The sequence below is a fragment of the Artibeus jamaicensis genome, unplaced genomic scaffold, assembly GCF_021234435.1.
Source record: "Artibeus jamaicensis isolate MK-2021 breed Jamaican fruit bat unplaced genomic scaffold, CSHL_Jam_final contig_518, whole genome shotgun sequence".
NCBI classification, from domain to species: domain Eukaryota; kingdom Metazoa; phylum Chordata; class Mammalia; order Chiroptera; family Phyllostomidae; genus Artibeus; species Artibeus jamaicensis.
The window spans coordinates 3,145,496-3,165,631 of record NW_026521870.1 but is presented as its reverse complement, the minus strand read 5'-3'; the positions used below and the strand labels follow the sequence as shown (position 1 = coordinate 3,165,631).

At 37.2% G+C, this 20,136-nt stretch overlaps 1 protein-coding gene across 3 annotated transcripts in view; it reads left to right on the top strand.

Annotated features, from left to right (window-relative positions):
* Positions 1 to 20,136, top strand: part of MAGI2 (membrane associated guanylate kinase, WW and PDZ domain containing 2) — a 1,409,833-nt gene that overhangs the window by 1,009,129 nt on the left and 380,568 nt on the right. The window lies entirely within an intron of this gene.

The window sequence follows — 20,136 nt, the reverse complement described above, 5'->3', positions numbered from 1 at the left end:
GCCTCTGCACCTTCAGGGCACTTCCAATAATTTTCTAGTCCTGAAGACAGAGGCTCATAAAACTCATAAAACAAAGGTTAGCCATGCTTTATGCAGTTAAGCAAGCTCTGGCAAAGTGGGCTTGAAAAAGGGGCTTTTGTCCATTTATTCTCTTTTGTCCTTTTAAACCCCCACCTTTAGGCCCTTCCATTCTGCCTCTTAGCTCCAGGGAACCATCTCACCAATGTGTTCCATTGTCTAATGAGTATATAAGAAAATTTTTACAAAGAAAGAAATATCTGTCAGACAGAGTACCAAAAAGAACCAGATGAGGAGGAAGGAGGAGTAGTGGAGTGTTCTGATTATGATTAGGTCAGTTATAAAAATGTATTGCAGCCACGAATCAGTAGTTTTGCATCATCTGTGTTTTTATTTTTAATTATTATTAATTATACTTTATTGATTATGCTATTACAGTTGTTCCAATTTTTCCTCTTTGCTCTTCTCCATCCAACTCCCCCATTCCCTCTGACAATGCCCACACCTTTGTTCATGTCCGTTGGTCATGACTGTAAGTTCTTTGGTTACTCTACTTCCTATACTGTACTTACTTTACATCCCCATGGCTATTCTGTAAGGGCCTGCCTATTTGCACTTCTTAATCCCCTCACCTCTTCACCCATTCCCTGACACCCTCCTTCCAACTGACAGCCATCAAAACATTTTCTGTATCCATGGTTGTGTCTCTGTTCTTCTAGTTTGCTTAGTTTGTTTTTAGGGTTCAATTGTTAGCAGGTATGTATTTATTTCCATTTTATTGTTCATAGTTTTGATCTTCTTTTTCTTAAACAAGTCCCTTTAACATTTCGTATACAGTCATCCCTCACTACATTACAGTTAACTTATTGTGATACAGTGAAGCTGCAATAAGTGAACATCAATATAGCAAAGGACAACTGTATACTTCACTGGTGAGTACCCATATACAATTTTATGTGTTGTTAAAATTACATAGGTTTAAGAGTGTAGAAAGTGTTTAAGAGAATATGAAGTGTTTATAAGAGTGTGGGGAAGGTTTATAAGAGTGTGGGAAAGGCTTATAGGAGTGTGGGAAGGGTTTATAAAGCCTTAAAATATACATAAATAATAAAATAAATGTAATGCCACCATTTTACAGATTTTCACCTATCTCAGGAGTCTCTGGAATGTAACTCCCTAGATAGGTGAGGAATCACTGTAATAATGGTTTGGTGATAACGAACTCCTACATTTTCTTCTCGTCTGGGAAGCTCTTTATTTGCCCTTTGATTCTAAATGATAGCTTTGCTTGGTAGAGTGATCTTGGCTATAGGTCCCTGCTCTTCATGACTGCATATTTCTTGCCAATTCCTTCTGGCCTGCAGAGTTTCTTTTGAGAAATCAGCTGATGGTCTTATGGGAATTCCTCTGTAGGGAATTACCTGCTTTTTTTTCTTGCTGCTTTTAAGACTTTCTCTTTATCTTTAACCTTTGGCATTTTAATTATGAAGTGTCTTCAAGTCGGCTTCTTTGCATCCAACTTGCTTGGGATTCTTTGTGCTTCCTGGACTCACAAGTCTATTTCCTTCACCAAATTGGGATAGTTTTCTTTCAGTATTTTTTCAAATAGATTTCCAATTTCTTCCTCTTGTCCTCTGACACACCCATGATGCAAATATTGGAGTGTTTGAAGTTGTCCCAGAGACTGCTTATATTACCCTCATTTTTGGGATTTTTTCATTTTATTGCTCTGATTGGTTGATTTCTGCTTCTTTATGTTCCAAATCATTGATTTGACTGTCAGCTTATTCACTCTACTATTGTTACACTGTAAATTGTTCTTTCTTTCAGTTAGTGTATCCTTCGCGTCTGACTAAATCCTTTTTATGCTGTTGAGGTTGTTGCTAAGTTCCTTGGCATCCTTATATCCAGTCTTTTGAACTTTGCATCTGATAGATTGCTTATCTCCATTTTGTTTTGCCCTTTTTCTGCACTTTTGATCTGTTCTTTCATTTAGTCCATGTTTCTTTGTCTCTTCCTTTTGGCAGCCTCTTTGTGTTTGCTTCTATGTATTAGTAGAGCTGCTGTGATTCCCTGTCTTGGTAGTGTGGCCTCATGTAGTTAAAGCAACACAACTTTCTAGCACCGTACGCAGCTTCTAGTACCACCATTCAACTTTCATTCCTATAGCAGGTGGCCTCTACAGGGCCTTCCTGAATCTGAGCAGAACATCCTCAGGAAAGGACCTACAATTAGTACATACATGGGTTTGTACCATGTCCACCATCCACATATAAATTCCGCGACTTCAAGAAAACACATTTTTTGTGACTTCATTTCATATCTTTTAATTTGGACTGAAATTTTTCAAAAATTCTATCCTGAGTCAAAATAAAAGGAAACAAAAATATGTTTTCAACTTATTTTAATAAATAATAGCAATGAATGAAAAGTGATTTTAAAATCTTTCTTAAACCTATTTAAAATTTCAGTTCTTAAAATTGATAGAAAGGAAGCCTAACTCAAAAATGGTTAGTGATTCTTTAGGAAAAAGGAGGTAGAAGAACAAGATGACCAAGGAGTGAAAACTGAAAAACTACAATTAGAAACAGAAGTCTGTTTGGTGTGCATGATCACATTTTTTAAATAAGAGATTCAAATAAAGAACTATTTATTAAAAATCCCCTTTCAAGAACACAGAATTTAGTATAAAACTGACATGGTTTTCCATCTCAGTTCTTCTCCTCAAAACTGTATGATTTTAGTTGTTTATTTCTCTTCACATGACTTCTCATACAGGCAACAAAAGAAAATGTATGTGAGCTACAGGAGTGCATTTTTTCATGCCTTTATATATTATATTGATCATCTAGAAATAGAAAGTAGAAAATTATCCTAAGCAGTGAGAAAATAATGAGGTCGACTGATAAGTGAAACAAAATTTATGTCATGAAAATCCCTTGCACACAACAATGTTACTATTATACGTTGTCTGTTTTGTGGATTTATGTATATTATCTAGAAACATCAATTTTTTATTGTGGTAGTAACACTTAACTTGAGATCAACCCTCTTACAATTTTTAAGTGTATAATACAGTATTAACTATAGGTTTTAAGTTTTATATCATCTGCTTTACAAAGTCATTGTGATAATTGAGAATACATATATACAGCAACTGCACCATAGTAGGGATTCTGTGGGCTAATTCCTGCCCCACATAATGCCCAAGGGCCTGTGCTATGCAGCTGATGCTCTGATTTGTTTAAGGCTTTGTCCCTGACAGGATCATGTTTTGTTAGTGTTCAAAGCTACAGTGACTACTAAAACCAGCTTGGGAGCCAAGATATAAGTACACTCTTGAAGTACACATTGAAATTGACCTAACACATTTTTTTAATTCAAATATCCTCTTGAAATTTCTCAGTGTTTTCTTTTTGCCTTAGTACTTCCCTTTTGACTAGAACCTAGGAGAATACATTAATTTAAAATATCTACTTTCCCGTCTAGTGTAGCTCAGTGGGTTCAGTGCCAGCCTGTGAACCAAAGTGTTGCCAGTTCAATTCCTAGTCAGGTATATGCCTGGATTGCAGGCCAGGTCACTGGTTGGGGGCAAGCGAGAGGCAAACAATGAGTGTTTCTCTCGCACCTCAATGTTGCTGTCCTTCTCTTTCTCTCTCTCTTCCCCTCTCTTTAAAAATACATAAATAAAATCTTTTTTTAAAATTTAAATACCTACTCTAAATTTCTGTACAAGTCCACTTATGGAAATAAGACTGTTCCTGAGCAACCCATATAGCACAGGTGGCAAACACAAGGCCCATGGGCCAAATCCAGCCCTCTACCTTGTTTTATCTGGCCGGCACCTTGTTTCTACCCAGCAGCAATGCTGAGGTCTCGCTTAACTGTTAAGGAGTAGTTACGTTTATATAGTCCTAAAATTACACACGGCCCTTTGAAGGGAATCGCGAGGCCGATGTGGCCCCAGTGAAAATGAGTTTGACACCCGTGGTAGGGTGCATGAGGAAAAGTGGTCCTTATAAACCTTGTCAGTGCTTTCTACCATTCTTAGGTTTTTTAAAGGATTTTACTTATTTATTTTTAGAGAGAGGGGAAGAGAGGGAGACAGAGAGAGAGAGAAATGTGTGGTTGCCTCTCAATGTGTGGTTGCCTCTCACGTGCCCCCAACTGGGGACCTGGCCTGCAACCCAGGCATGTGCCCTGACTGGGAATCGAACCAGCGACCCTTTGCTTCGCAGTCTGGCATTCAATCCACTGAGCCACACCAGCTAGGGCTCATTGTTAGTTTTTAATATGTTTCAGGAAGATTTCCCCAACCCTGTGCTAACTGAGATATATTTTGTAAATAGCCATTATAAGTGGATCTTTTCAAAAATCTTTTTTACTTTAAAAAAAAAAAGGTAAATCGTGTCTCTGTTGCCAAAACAATTACCAATTAAAGCCTCAGAAAATCAAAGGAGGCCATGCTGGTATGATTTTCTGTTACCAAAGCTATGCAGGTTTTACCCCAGTAAGCTAGAAACACAAAGATACTTAGTGGAATTGACTCTTTTCATTATCTTCATTTTTTTTTATATGAGAAGCCAGTCTTACTGATCTTTACCTTGTTCCCAAGGTTTTCTCAAGGGCCCTTCTTATAGATGGGAATCACATCTGCAATTGCCCTGTCCTCTGCCAAGGTGACTGCAATAACAGTTTACGCATTTGGCCAACAGTTCCACAATTTCACCCTTGAGTTCCTTCAAAACTCTTGGGTGAATGCCATCTGGTCCTAGTGATTTATTTATGCCAAATTTGTCAACTAGACTTGGAACTCCTTATGTACTCCTCAACTTTTGATCTGTTACCCCTGACCTATAGAATTCCAACTTCTTCCTTTTTATTATTCTCTTTTCTGATCTTTTTTATTGCTCAAAATGTCATCTTTAAAATAAGGTTCCCTGTTTCATGAACTTTGCTCAATATGCTGTAAAGTAGTATTTCATTTTTGTTACTCTTTACGTAGCTAAGCTAAGTAAGTATTTTGTTTGTGTTAGCAAGTTACATGGCAAGAGTATGAATAGCACTGCTAGGTAAAATTTGGATGAAAGTGATCATTGGAACTAAGCAATCAGATTCAAAGTATGGAAGGAAATAAATGCCTCCCAGTCTATCTTTATATTATGGTAACTAACTTTTCCCAAAGAAGAGTAAAGGCCAATGAAACAAGACTTTCTATTAACATGACTTTCAGCAGAAAAGTCAAAAATTTTTATTTCGACCTTTGCATATTGAAGTAAACAATGCAGGTAATGCAGCTTGCTCTCTCCCAACGTGGCTTCAGGTTTCATTTTGAATGGAGAGAGCTCTTCAATATATTCTTAAACTTTATTTGTTTTTTATTTCTCAAGAGAACAATTATTTGTTCTAATGGCCCTCCCATTTTTTAAATTTACATATTTTTATTTGAAGCACTCCCCAGATTTTTCGGTTCATAGAATAATTCTTTACTTCTTGTTCCTCACTTTCTGCCAAGAACAGTTAGTGTGTACTGTTTGGTAATGGCCCCTGTTGAGCTCTCTGAAGGGCCTTTATTCAGTGTTAGATTTAGTGATTCTGGTTACTGTTGTTCTGGTAGCAATAAAAAGGCAAGTGATGAGAAGGCTTTCAACAAACAGTCCTTTATTGGGTCCAAAACTACCCTGGACTAACCCCACCCTACATTGCTGTGGCATACAACTGCAGAAACTCAAAAAGGCTTGAATAATATCAGGAACTTCAGAATAACAACACAACTAGCCTACCCCAGTGTCCCCTGGCATCAGCATCTGTGACAAATTAGGTTAACTTGTCATTAACGCCTGCTTATTATGAGACTGCCTGATCAGTAGGACCCAGTGTCCTCTCTGAAACCTTCCCACAAGTGTTTCTGGGATGCTATATACAATGCAGTCTGTCAGTGTGTAAGTCCCTAAGTGAGTTCTGCCCACTTTTTCCTGTGCTTCTTGAGTGTCTTGTCATCAATGTCCTCTGCTCATGAAGTTCCTTGGGACATTGTCAGCATGGCCTTTTCCAATAGTGTATATCACACTGCTAACTTCTGCTGTTTTTAAAGCTGCCTGTCTCCGGAAAGTTAACATGTACTTGGATTCTCTGTAAAGGTTGAGAAAATTGTTAGATCTCCTGGAGCTTCCTTCTTAAAAAGACAGGATTGCTCAATCCCAGACCCAATCCCTGAGAATGACATCTTTCCCTTTTTCAGATTTCTTCTTAACCTTACTCTGCTTAGTGACTTTTGGATATCAAAAATATGGGTGGGTGTAAGAGCCAAGATGTTACCCCCATTCCATTCTCCATTGTTATTAGCCCGGTGTTTCCTTACATGCACACACAAACATACTTTCACACATATAAGTAACTAATGAACATAGACCAAAAGATTCCCAGAAGAGTTACCCAACATTTTTTAGAATATCCTAGCTTTTATTATGGGCTCAGCAAAGACAACTCTCCTCACCAGCATTTCTTCAAGGTTCCCTTTGGCAAAAACAATATTCCTCTTTTTAGTTAAAATTCTGTCCTTATTAGAAGTCCCATTAATGCTATGATGCAGACCCTGGCTCATGGGGTCCACCACATTATGGATGAGATACAAGAAATTCACATGGACTACCAAGTCCTATGGAGGAAAAGGGACAGCACGGCTTCTCTCTCAGGAGAAAAAGAAGCCTCGGAGTGCCTTGGCCACTCTCTCAAGGGGAGAGTGCTTCAGCCCTTGTCTTGACAAGCTTTTATTCCTTTTCTGAGCACATTATGTGATAGTCCTCATTTACTATGCAGAGGTTTGCTTTAGGTGGTTACCTTTTATAGAAAACAAAGGAGAGGATGCCACTAATCACATCACAGAAGGAGAATATTTGCAAATGCAAAGGGAAAAGTGGTTGAACTGGTTACACTCATCCTTGGAAGGTTTAGCATGAAGTTTAGGAAGTTACTTTAAAGATATGCAGTAAACATTTTGTGCCTCAATTCAAAGTGAGGGAGTTTTAGCAAAAGCAAGTCTCATAGCAGTCTAGATACAATGCAGGCCTGATTCCCCACGGGAGAACCTATCCATGGGCATGGGTCCTATCTGGGCCCATGCCACTCAATCGGTCTCCTATAATGCTAAAAATAATTTGGCATCCCTTTGAGAATTGTACTAGCACTTTTGATTTTCAAAATGCAAATACATGCCTGGAAGTATTTCATGTGCACTAATTCACCTTCTGGAAATTTCAGGCTGATCAGTATTTACTGAGATTATGCATAGCCTAATTACTATCTCTAAAGAACTTTATAATTTTTAGTCAACATGCCATTTGAGGTTGGGTATGAAGATGGTATTCTTTTCAGATCTCCTGCTTCTTGCAGTTTTCGAACCTAACATGTTGTTTGTCAGTAAGTTAAAGATGATGGCATTATATTAACTGGTTTATTCTTTCTACTACTACTACTATTTTTTTCTCATTTACCATGTGCCAGGATTTATGCCGACCACAGTCCACTCTAGCATCTCATTAAATCCACACAATATTTTAAATAGACTATATTTGCATTTTCCAGGTGAGAATATGAAAATTCACTGTATCATTCAATTTAAGAATCACCAACTTTCCTAAAGAGAGATGTTTGTTTATAAAGCACCATCTAGTCCTGTGCTGTTCAATATGATAATTGCTAGCAATGTGTAGCTATATATTAATTTATATTTAAATTAATTAAAATGAAAGCTCATCTTCTTAATTGCACTGGCCATATTTTTCACATGCTCAATAACCACATGTTGGAGGCTACCATATTGGACTGTAGACATTATAGAACATTTCCATCATCATAGAAAGTTCTGTTGAACTGCAAGGTGGCTGTCCCTCATCATTGCTGTAGTTCTCATTTCAGTTGAAAGCATCAGCGTGCCGAGTTTTTCTGCCACAGTCACCTTCTAGTCCCTTCTAGTGCCTGTCATCTCACTAACTGATCCCAACAAATGTTAACATGACTTTATCTAATTGTGAGTATATCTGCCTTTGATAGTTATTGCTTAGCAAAAAATACAGAATTTTAAACATTCTTCCATTTGTTTTACCTAATGTTCAATTTATGCTCTGCTGTTCAATTGCCTGTTATTTCTGCATTCTCAATAAATTTTATTTTAGGGTGAATCATAGTATAATCTTTTGGAAGACACTTTAAACAGCAATTAAGCTCACCATGTGTTGTACCAACCATGCCCTCAAAGGTCCTCAAACACACAAATGACAACTGCTGCCTGGATGACAGGAATTAAAACTTGTCATATATGGTGAAACATATCCCAATGTCAGAGTTTTTAAGCGTGAAAAGAAAAATCTTGTTAAAATTAAGAAAACATTCAGATGTTCTGAATCTAAACTCTACCTGAAGTCTGTATGACTATAAACAATTTATCACAGACTAGGATTTTAAAAAACATGAAATAAATAACATATTGTAGAATGATGAGTACTATAGTGACTAAATGAAAGGCTGGAGATATAGCACCAAAGAGTCATCGACAGACTTTTTTTAAAAAAAATTTATTTATTTTACTTTGAGAAAGACAGGAAGGGAGGAAATAAGAAAGGGAGAAAAACATCAATGTGAAAGAAAAATATCAATCAGTTGCCCTTCGTACACACACCAACCAGGGACAGACACCAAAACCCAGGCATGAACCCTGACTGGGAATGGAACCTGCAACCCTTTGCTTTGGGGGAGGACACATAACCAACTGAGCCACACCAGTCAGGGCTGGTAAACTTTGGAAGACTGAGATAAAGACATCTGGGGAGGATTAACAGAGAAGTCTGTGAATGTGCTTTTCTTCCCTGCTCCTTCAACAATGTGTAAATGTGTCAGTGTAGAGTAAATGAATTATTTTGTTAGGACATTTGTTTATTTTTATGGGTTGTCAAGAGCAAGAAAATCATTTCAGGAGTCTTTACCTAGTTAGCTTCAAGATTAAAAAACAACCTTTCAGTACATTACTCTCAGGAAATGAAATAATTGCTAGCAAAATCTTTACTCCACCCCACTCCCAAACCAACTTTATTTAATTACTTACCTAAAATAATAAAGAATGCATTTATACTTCCTGATGTCATCACTTCTTTTTATTAGGAATTTATCTTCTTTTGAAAATAAAATGAGGGTGTACCGGTAGGTTTTCAGTGACCACCTGAAAGGGTTTATATCTAATTCAGTGGTTTATATCTATTACTCCATTCAGTCCTCACAAGTTTAAAATTATTTTGGGAAACAAAAAAATGTATTTACAATATGCCACTCTAAACCATGTGTAATGTAACTTAAGAAACCTACGTGGAATAAAGCACTCTTCTTGACAACACAAACCCTAGAATAAAATGATTTGATATAAAAAAATTATAGTGTCTGAAACATTTAATTAAAAGTGTGAATATTTAGCCCTTTCCAGTGTAGCCAGTCAGTTGATTGGGTGCCATCCTTGCAAACTGAAAGATCATGGATTCAATTCCTGGTCAGAGCACATAACTAGGTTGCAGGTTTGGTCCCCAGTCTGGGTTCAGGTAGGAGGCAACCAATTGATGTTATATATTTTTAAGTATATTTTATTGATTATGCTACTACAGTTGTCCCGATTTATACTCCTTTTCCCTCCTCTTCCGGACCCCCTTCTCTCTAGCAATCCCCCCCACCTTAGTTTATGCCCAGGGGTCATGAGTATGAGTTCTTTGACTTCTCCATTTCCCATACTATTCTTGACATCTGTTTATTTTATACATGCCAATTATGCTTCTTATTCCCTGTACATTCTCTCCACTCTTCTCCCTTCCAGCTGACAACCCTCTAAATGATCTCCATTTCTATGATTCTGTTCCTGTTCTAGCTATTTGCTTAGTTTGAGCATCAGAATAGGACCACCCATTCTGCCAGCTACTACCGCCACCTCACCCCTGCTGTACTGCATCCTCTCTGCCCCTGCTCCCCATCTCTACTCCTCCTACCCATCTAGGCAAATATGGTTTCTTTAAATCCTTAGTTGTTGGACTTCCATACGGTTCAATTTTCTGGCCATTCTGGGTGTTAGTGGTGATCCTTCTTCTAGTTACGCAAGGAGGGAAAGCGTGTCTACACATGCCTCCATCTTGACTGGATCTCACCAATTGATATTTCTCTCCCTTTTCCCACCCTCCACCTCCCTGTAACATCAATTAAAAAAATAATAAAGTAAATAAAAGTGTCAATATTTATTGTGTGTTTCAACTTGGGCTCAGCCCTGGTTTACCACATTAGCTCCTCCCTTACCCATGCTGAAGCCATCATCTGTGGAAATGTTTTGCATTTTCCTTTAGAATTCCACCAGCTACTCTTCATTGTTTCAACATATTCACTTCACATCAGGCCAAGTTATACATTGTCAACAACTCCCTTGATGTTACTGCCTCAGACATTTGTTTGCTTTCCCCCGCTGTCTCATTCTTGCATCCCCAGCTGACATCCATGCACACTCTTACCCAAGATGCAGATTTCTGTTTTGTCTATTCTTCTCCCAGGGCTGGGATGCATTCCCATCCACCTACCCTCCTGCTCCCATCAATAGCCCTGCCTCCCAGAAATCCCTGCTCATCTTGGAACCTCAGTATTTCATCAACATTCAAATTTTTAGACCAAATCTCAATCGCAGAAGATTAAACATTAAAATATTAAAGATAACAACACAAACTTCACTTCATTATTGTGAAAGTAATTGTGGCTCATGTTCAAGGCCTTACAGAACATGTTTTCAGACCTTCAAAACCTTTACCACCACCACTGACAGATCTACTTGCTCCTATTTGTGGGGCTAAGGATGTCTTCTTATAGTACATGGTGCTGCTTCAGGGCTTCTGGCAACATTTGCCAGAAGTGCTTCTTTCTTGCCATTTTATATCCTAGAGTCAGAAAATGGGAAGAGAGGAAAGATATTTCATATTAAATTATGTAATATTTTCTTCCATACGACTAGCCTTACTACTTTGAACTTGGGACATTATATTTTAGCATTGAATACATATCTCTATCTTCTACAGAAAAAAAAATTGTTCTTAAAATCTCTATGCTTAATATATTTTGTATTCAGAGCTAGCATAATATCTTTATTTCACTTATGAATATTTTATAAACCTTTTAAAATAACAGTCTACCTGTTTTTCAAGGCTGTACCTGATTCTGATGCCCTCTCTCTGACCTCACTGTTCCACCAGCAGTTCATTTAAATGGAATCAAGGTCATTGAGAATTTATACAGTTCAGCAGGTCTTGAGATTTCCTGCTTACTACAAAATAAATTAACAGCATAAAGTTATAACTTAATATAGTATTATTCATTAGCTGAAAAGTAGAAGATGTGTGTGACATAGGCTTTAAACAAAACCTTAAAATAATTTCTAGATGTATGTGAACAAAGGCCTTAAATAATTTTTAAAGATTGTAGATAATTTCATGTTATCATATAGTTTCATCCCTGCCTCACTTAGGTTAAATCAGGTCATGTGTTTTTCAGATAATAGAATCCATGAGATCTCATTATTTAAATGTCTGAAATAATTATCAGTTGGAACTTCTGAAGAGATATCTTACCAACTCCTAGTATTAACCTATTTTGTGTATTTTGCACTTGAGTACTATTAAAAGCATACTTAACATTACTTTTAAACAATTGTCAAACCTATTTCACCTTTTGTTCTGAAATGGTATATAGGTCACTTTCAGGTCAAATGAAGGGCTTCAGGGCAGGGGCTACCCACATTCCACGAATAGAAAGTAAAATATATCTCTACCTTTTCTGTGCTAAAGGAAAAAAATAGATGTGTGTTATGCACACACATACATATATGTAATGAATGGACAAATGTGTATGTTTGCAAGAAAAAAACCTTTCATTTCTATTGCTCTTTCATTTAGTCTTTTAAAATTTGAAGGTAATGAATTTCTCTTAGAAATAAAAATAATACATATTTTATATTAAATTTGGAAAATAAAAAGGTACAGAGAATAAAATTTAATTGGACCACAATGTTACCATTTGGAGAAAACTCTTAAATTTTAGGGTATTTCCTAAATACTCTCAATCCACACAGTTTTCTCTCTGTGTATACTTTTTTGGTGTTTTTCCTATATAAAATAAGACAATTATTCTGGATATGCCGTTTGATATTCAACTTTACTTATATAATAATATATACTTATATATTATACCTTACTTTTTCACTCATGCCATTTTGCATCATATGAGTCATATTTAATCATATTCAGTTCAATTATTCACTTATTTATGGGCATCTATGTGGTTTTCGACTTGTTATGTAATGTTTCACTCTTGGACACCAATCTACCAATACACCAGTTGCCTTCTATGAGTAAAATACTGAGATCCAAGATAGCAGTGGAGTAGGTGGAGAGTACAGTCACCACCTTCCAGGACCAAACTAGAAGTACAGCTAAACTATAGAACAATTTATAGAACAGAGGTTGCTTGGTTATAAAAAGTCCTATAACCAAGGATTAAAGAAGAAGTCATACCAAGACAATAGGAAGAGCAGAGACACATAAAGGGCAGGCCCCACACCCAAGGGCTTCAGCTGAGATGCCAGAGGGATATCTCAACTGTAAGGGCTCCCCCTGAGAAATTTGGGGTCTCAGCCCCAAGCCAGTCTCCCCAGCCCAGAGCACTAGAGCCCAGAAGAGGCATGCATACATTTTGCTGTGAAAATCAGCGAGAATTCTATCCTGCATAAACAGGCAGGGTCTGCTAGAGATGTAGGTGTCCTCTTAAATTGCCAACATACAGTCTCATTTGTATCCACATCCCCTATGTTCTTGCAGAGAGAGGGCAGAGCAGACTAGAGTTGTGTGAGGAGAAACTGAGGTTTGTGGCTCTGGAGAGAGAGCTGAAGAGACAGCCTCCAAAATACCTGAACTGAGTTTTTCTCTGACACTGCAAACTCCATTTTAGGGGGAGAGCACTCTGCCACACATGGCATAAGCCTAGGGAAATGCAACATCCCACCCTCCGTCCTTCCTGCCATCCCAACCCTGAAGAGCTTGTGCCTTACTGAGAAGTCAGTCCCTAGTCTAGGGTGTAAAGGTCTGGGCAGACACAGGGATGTCAATGGCTAAGTCATGTAGCTTTGGGATGGGGTTGATTCCCCCACACTGTCCCATGAACAGAACAGATGCTTCTCCCTCATGGGACACTATACTATCTTCCCTCTCTGGGCTCCTGGCATTTCCATCTTCCTGACTCATGATCGCTCTACCCTGCCAAGGACTGAGTTGAATCCCAGACAGACTGTATATGTGGCTCTGGGGCAAGAACCACAAACCCCCCTCTCCCCCAAGCCTGACCAGCACCTCCCCTTCATGGGATATACACTAGGCCCACCCTCAACTCCTGGCAGCCCCAACCTGTTGACAAGAGGCACTGGGAAAAATCTGAGAAAGATCAAGTTATGGCTATAGGACAGGAGGCATTTTTCCCTCTCATAACTGAGCAGTACAAATCCCTCCCTTCAAATTGCCGAATCTAGGTCTGTTTTGGCCTCACCCTGATGACTCTCTGGGATAATCTCCCACCACAAATGTCTGCTGGCACCCAGTGTGTGGAAGCTAGACTTGTTATACTTTGGGACATTTGCTGAGAAGCCTCAGATGCAGCACTGGCACCCATATTGGACCTGTATTGATCTGGTGACTACCGCTTGACCCTACCTGGTGACTCACTGATAACCTATCTCATGCAACTCTAGTACTGCTCAATGTTTTTTCAATGACTGAGCCTAACAAGCAGTAAGCCAGTAGAAGCTAGCAAAGAGAGAACTTGAGGCGCCTGAGATTTTTGCTGATCTACCCCCAGCCCCCGTGCTAGTGAAAGTCAGCCTTGATGTGCATCATTGTCCTTTCTGCATACACCCAGGTTCAGTAGAGGTAGCCACAAACTGTGGATCACTTTGTAGATCCAAACAGGCAGCGTCCGACATTTGTCTACAGCAGAGTCCCTCCCAATAGGCCCAGAACCAAGACGCCCAGAGGCCAGGTTCAGACAACATCAGAGCAGGACCCACTTAACTTCAAAGGTGATATATACAAAAGGAGATCCTGGCAGGCACCAGACACTGCTGAGGTGAATTCTGTTTCGTGTGGTCAGCCAGCTCACAGCAGCTCATACACTATGGTCTGGGTTGATCCTCACTGTCAGCCCGCCTGAGGGTTGAGCCCATGCGTAAATGAGCCAGTAGCAATCAAGACTAAATTGAAATAAAAAGGCCCAAATAATGCACAAAAAAAGACATTCCTAGAGCACACAACTCAGGTGATCAAAGAGATTATGCAACTGGGTCATACAGGACACCTATTACATAAGGTCACTCTACCAAGAGTGGAATCATAGCAGATCTACCTAATACATAGAAACACACACAGAAAGGGAGCCAAAATGGAGACAAAGAAACGTGCTCCAAATAAAAGAACAGGAAAGATCACACAAAAAAAAGAGCTAAATGAAATGGACACAGCATTTTACATAATACAGAATTTAAAAAAAAACAATTATAAGGATGCTCAAGGAACTTAGTGAGAACTACAGGGATCTCACTAAGAAGTAAAACAGCATGAAAAAACACATTGAAACCATAACAAAACATAACAGAAATAAAGGATACAATATGAAATATAACGAATACATGAAGGAAATAAGTAGTTGTTTGGATGAAGCAGAGGACCGAATTAGCGATTTGGAAGACAAGACAAGATAGGGAAAAAAACATACCAAATCAGAGCATAAAAAAGAAGAAGAATTAAAAAACGAGGATAGCTTATGGGACCTTTGGGACAAGAACATGAAGCATAATAATGTCCACATCACAAGGGTACCAAAAAAGGGAAAAGAGAGAGCAAGGGATCAAGAACATATTTGAAAGTATAATGATTGAAAATTTTTATAACCTGGTAAAGAAATACACAAGTCTAGGAAATGCAGAGAGTCCCCAAAAAAATGACCCCCAAAAGGAACTGAATGGACAAGAAAACAAGACTAGTTATATGCTGTCTACAAGAGACCCACCTCAGATCAAAAGATACACTCAGTCTAAAAATAAAGGATGGAAAAAGATATTTCATGCAAATAGGAGGAAAAAAAGCTGGGCTAGCACTACTTATATCTGACAACATATTTTTTTAAAGTTATAGACAAAGAAAGACACTACATAGTGATAAAGGGAACAATCCAACAAGTGGATGTAACACTTGTAAACATTTACATACTCAACATAGAATTACCTGAATATAGAAAGCAAATCTTAATGAACATAAAGGGAGATCTCAACAGTAATATAGTCATAGCACGGGATTTTTACACCCTATTGACATCAATAGATAAATCTTCCAGACAGAAAATAAACAAGGAAACATTAGATCAGATGGATGTAATTAATACCTTCAGAGCATATCATCCCAAAGTAGCAAAATACACATACTTTTCAAGTGTACATGAAACATTTTCTAGGATAGACCATATGTTTGGATACAAAACAAGTCTCAATAAATGTAAGAAGATTGAAATCATATCAAGCATCTTCTCTGACCACAATGCTATGAAACTAAAAATCAATCATGAGAAAAAAACTGAAAAACACAAAAACATGGAAGCTAAATAACATGTTATTAAACAAAGAATGGGTTACATCAAGGAAAAAATCAAAAGATAACTTGAAACAAATGAAAATGACAACAAAACAACCCTAAATTTATGGGACACAGCAAAAGCAGCCCTAAAAGGAAAATTCAAGATTACAGATCTATCTCAAGAAAAAAGAAAAATCACAAATAAACAATCTAACTTTATACTTAAAGGAACTTGAAACAAAACAACAAAAAAGCCCAACATGAGTAGAAAAAAGAAAATAATAAAAATCAGAGCAAATATATATGTAATAGATTCTTAACAATTTATGGAATAAAACAATGAAACAAAGAGCTGGTTCTTTGAAAAGATAAACAAGATTGACAAGCCTTAAACAGCTTCATCAAGAAAAAAAGGACAGCCCTGGCTGGTGTAGCTCAGTGGATTGAGCACAGCTGTAAACCAAATGGTCACCAGTTCAATTCCCACTCGGAGCACATGCCTGGGTTGTGAGCCAGGTACCTGGGGCAGGGGGCACATAAGAGGCAACCACACATTGGTGTTTTTCTCCCTCCATTCCCTTCTCTCTAAAAATAAATAAATAAAACTTAAAAAGAAAAAAGAAGAGAGGACCAAATAAATATGATAAAAAATGAGAGAGGAGAATTGGCATCCGATGCCACAGAAATACAAAGGATTATAAGAAAATACTCTGAACAATTAAATGCTAACAATTTGGACAATCTGAAAGAAAATGAGTAAATTTCTAGAACATACAATCTTCCTAGACTGAATCAAGAATAAACAAAAATGTATGAACAGATCAAAAATCAATAATCAAAAAACTCCCAACAAAGTTCTGAACTGAATGGCTTCCCAGGTAAAATTTACCAAATATTCAAAGAATACCTAAAACCTAATCTTATCAAAATTTTTCCAAAAAATTAAGAGGAAGGAGGACTCCTAAGCTTATTTTATGAAGTCAGCATTATTTTAACTATAAATCCAGATAAAGACACTACCAAAAAAAGAAAGAAAGTTATAGGCCAATATCCCTGATGAACATAAATACTAAAATCCTCAACAAAATATTAGCAAACTGGATTCAGCAAAACACTAAGCAATAACAAACTATGATCATCTGGAATTTTTTCTGGGCATGCAAGTTGATACCATATGTGCAAATCAATAAAAGTGGTACCCCAAATAAAAAATGAAAGATAAAAATCACATGATTGTATCAATAGATGCAAAAGAAAGCATTTTATATAATCCAGCACACTGTATAATCAAAGCTGTCAGCAAAGCGGGAACAGAGGGAACATACCTAAATGTGACAAAGACCATGTCTGATAGATCCATAGCCAACATCTCACTCAACAGAAAAAAATATAATAAGAGTTTCCTTTAAGATTAGGAACAAAACAGGGATGTCCTCTTTCACAACTTTTGTTTAACACAGTACTGGAAGTCCTAGCCATAATAATCAGACAGGAAAAAGGAATAAAAGGCGTTCAAATCAGAAAAAAATAAGTGTAACTGTCATTATTTGTAGATGATATTATACCGTATACATAGAACCATAAAGATTCCATCAAAAACCACTAGAACTGATCAATGAATTCAGTAAAGTAGCAGGATACAAAATAAATATTCAGAAAGCATTTGCATTATTACATACCAGTAACAAACTATCAGAAAGGAAAATTAAGTGCATAAAAAAGAAAAGAAAAAAATACCGAGGAATCAATTTTACAAAGGATATGAAATGTGTAACAAAAAAATTATAAAACACTGAAAAAAGAAATTTAAGGAGATACAAATAAGTTGAAGCATATGCTGTGTTCATAGATAGGAAGAATTAACATCATTAAAATGTCCATACTTCCCAAAGTATTTTCTGGATTCAACCCAATCCTATCAAGATACCAAGATCTTGTTTCATAGAATTAAAACAAATATTTCAAAAAGGTATATGGAACAACAAAAGACCCCAAGTAACCACTGCTACTTTTAGAAAAAACAAAGTTGAAGGTATCATACTACCTGATATCAAACTATAAGGCCATAGTAATCAAAACCACATGGTAATGGCATAAAAACAAGCACATTGATCAATAAAACACTACAGAGAGTCCAGATTAAGTCCATATATGTTCAATTAATATCTGACAAAGGAGGTTAAGAACATAAAATGGGTAAAAGATTATCTATTCAATAAATTGTGTTAGGAAAATTAGACAGATATGTGCATAAAAATGAAGCTAGACCACCTTCTTACACCATACATGTTAGACTCAAAATATTAAAATCTTAGATTAATAAATAGGCAGTTATACCTTGGACACTTCTCACAGCAGTATTTTTTTCTGGTGTATCTCCTTGGACAAGGAAAACACAGGGAAAAAATAACAGATGAGACTCCATCACACTTGAAAGTTTTTGCACAGCAAAGAGACTATCAATAAAATGAAAAGAAAACCCTGTAATGAGAGAACATATTTGCCAATGATACATCTGATAAAGGGTTAATAGCCAAAATTTGTAAAGACCTTATAAAACTCAACACCAAAAAAAACAATCTAATAAAAAATGGGCAAAGGACCTGAACAGACACTTCCTTTAAAAAATAAATTTTATTTACTTATCTTTATAGAGAAGGTGAGGGGGGAGAAATAGTGAGAGAAACATCCATGTGAGAGAGAAACATGAATTGTTTGCCTGTCATACACAGTCCCACGAGTACCAATCCTGCAACACAGCCATGTGTCCTGACTGGGAATTGAACCAGCAACCTTTTGTTTTGAGGGACGATAATCAATCGAGCCATACAAGTCAGGGCTGAATAGACACATCTTTAAAGTACATATACAGATAACCAATAGACATATGAAAAGATGTTCAACTCCACTAATCATTAGAAATATAAATTAAAACCATAATGAGATATCACCTCACATCTGTCAGAATGACTGTCAATAAATCAACAAACAGCAAGTTCTGGTGAGGATGCTGAGCAAAAAGAACCCTCACGCTCTGTTGGTAGGAATGCAGATTAGTACAGCCACTGTGGAAAGCTCCATGAAGTTACTTGAGAAAAATTAAAAACTTAAGACCCAGTGATTCATTCCACTTCTGTGAATATATCCAAAGAAACCTGAAACACTGATTCAAGAGAATATATGCACATCTATGTTCATTGCAGCATCATTTAAAATAGCCAAGATTTGGAAACAACCCAAGTGCCCACCAGTAGATGAATGGCTAAAAAAGCTGTGGTACACTTACACCATGGAATACTACTCAGCTATAAAAAAGACAGAAATCTTACTCTTTGTGACAGCACGGATTTACCTGGAGAATATTATGCTAAGTGAAATAGTCCAGTGAGAGAAAGACAAGTACCATATGATTTTGCTTATATGTGGAATATAATCAACAAGATGATCTAACAAACAAAATAGAGACTTGTAGACACAGAGAAGAAACTGACAACTGTCAAAGAGGAGAGAGGTTGATTGAAAAAGATGAAGTGATTAAACAAAAAAAAATACTCATAGACACAATAACGTGGCGATTACCAGATGGAAAATGGGGTTGGAGTAGGTAGAAGAGGATATAAGAGGGATAAATGGTGATGGAAGGAGGCCTGATGGGATGGTGAGCACACAATACAATATACAGTTGATATATTGTAGAATTGTTACACCTAAAAGCTGTATAATTTTATTAACCAAAGTCACCCCAATAAATTCAATAAATTATTAAAGTATAATGCTGAGGGAAACGGTGCCTCAATTTGCACCTCTGAGAAATGCCTCACTATGTGGCTGGAATGTGTTTCCATTGCCTTTAGAAAGTGGTGTATAAATTCACTATTTATCAGAGCCAGGCAATCTTTGGTTGTCTTTAAGCAGAGCTCAGATTCTGCATAAAATTTTTTAAAAGTCCTCAACCTTCTGCAATCTTGCTTTCTCCCCCTGCCATGAAACGTTTACAAGGTTGTAACTGGCCATCTGGAATTGCAGCATCCAAACATCCTTTTTGTCCTTGCCCCATGGGTAACGTGATAATATTGATCCTGTGACCAGTACTTTACTTGTTAGCTTCTACATCCTCTCTTGGCGTTGCTCGTACCTCTGAACAGTCTCATCTTCTTATATAGTTCCACCTCCCTTGGCTTCTCTTTGAAAGCTTTCCCCCAAGGTTTCCCAGCCATCCCCATTGCCTCAGCTACCCTTTCAACAGTGACTCCCAAGTTTATATGTCCAGAGAAAAATTATTTCTGAACTTCAAAACTATAATTCCAACTGCTTATTGGGTATTTCTACTACAGGCATCTCAATGTCAATATATACAGAACTGAACTGCATATATTTAATTCAAGGATTATTACAATATAGAAAGTAGTGTCAAACTTCTAAAGCCTTAAGACTGAGACAT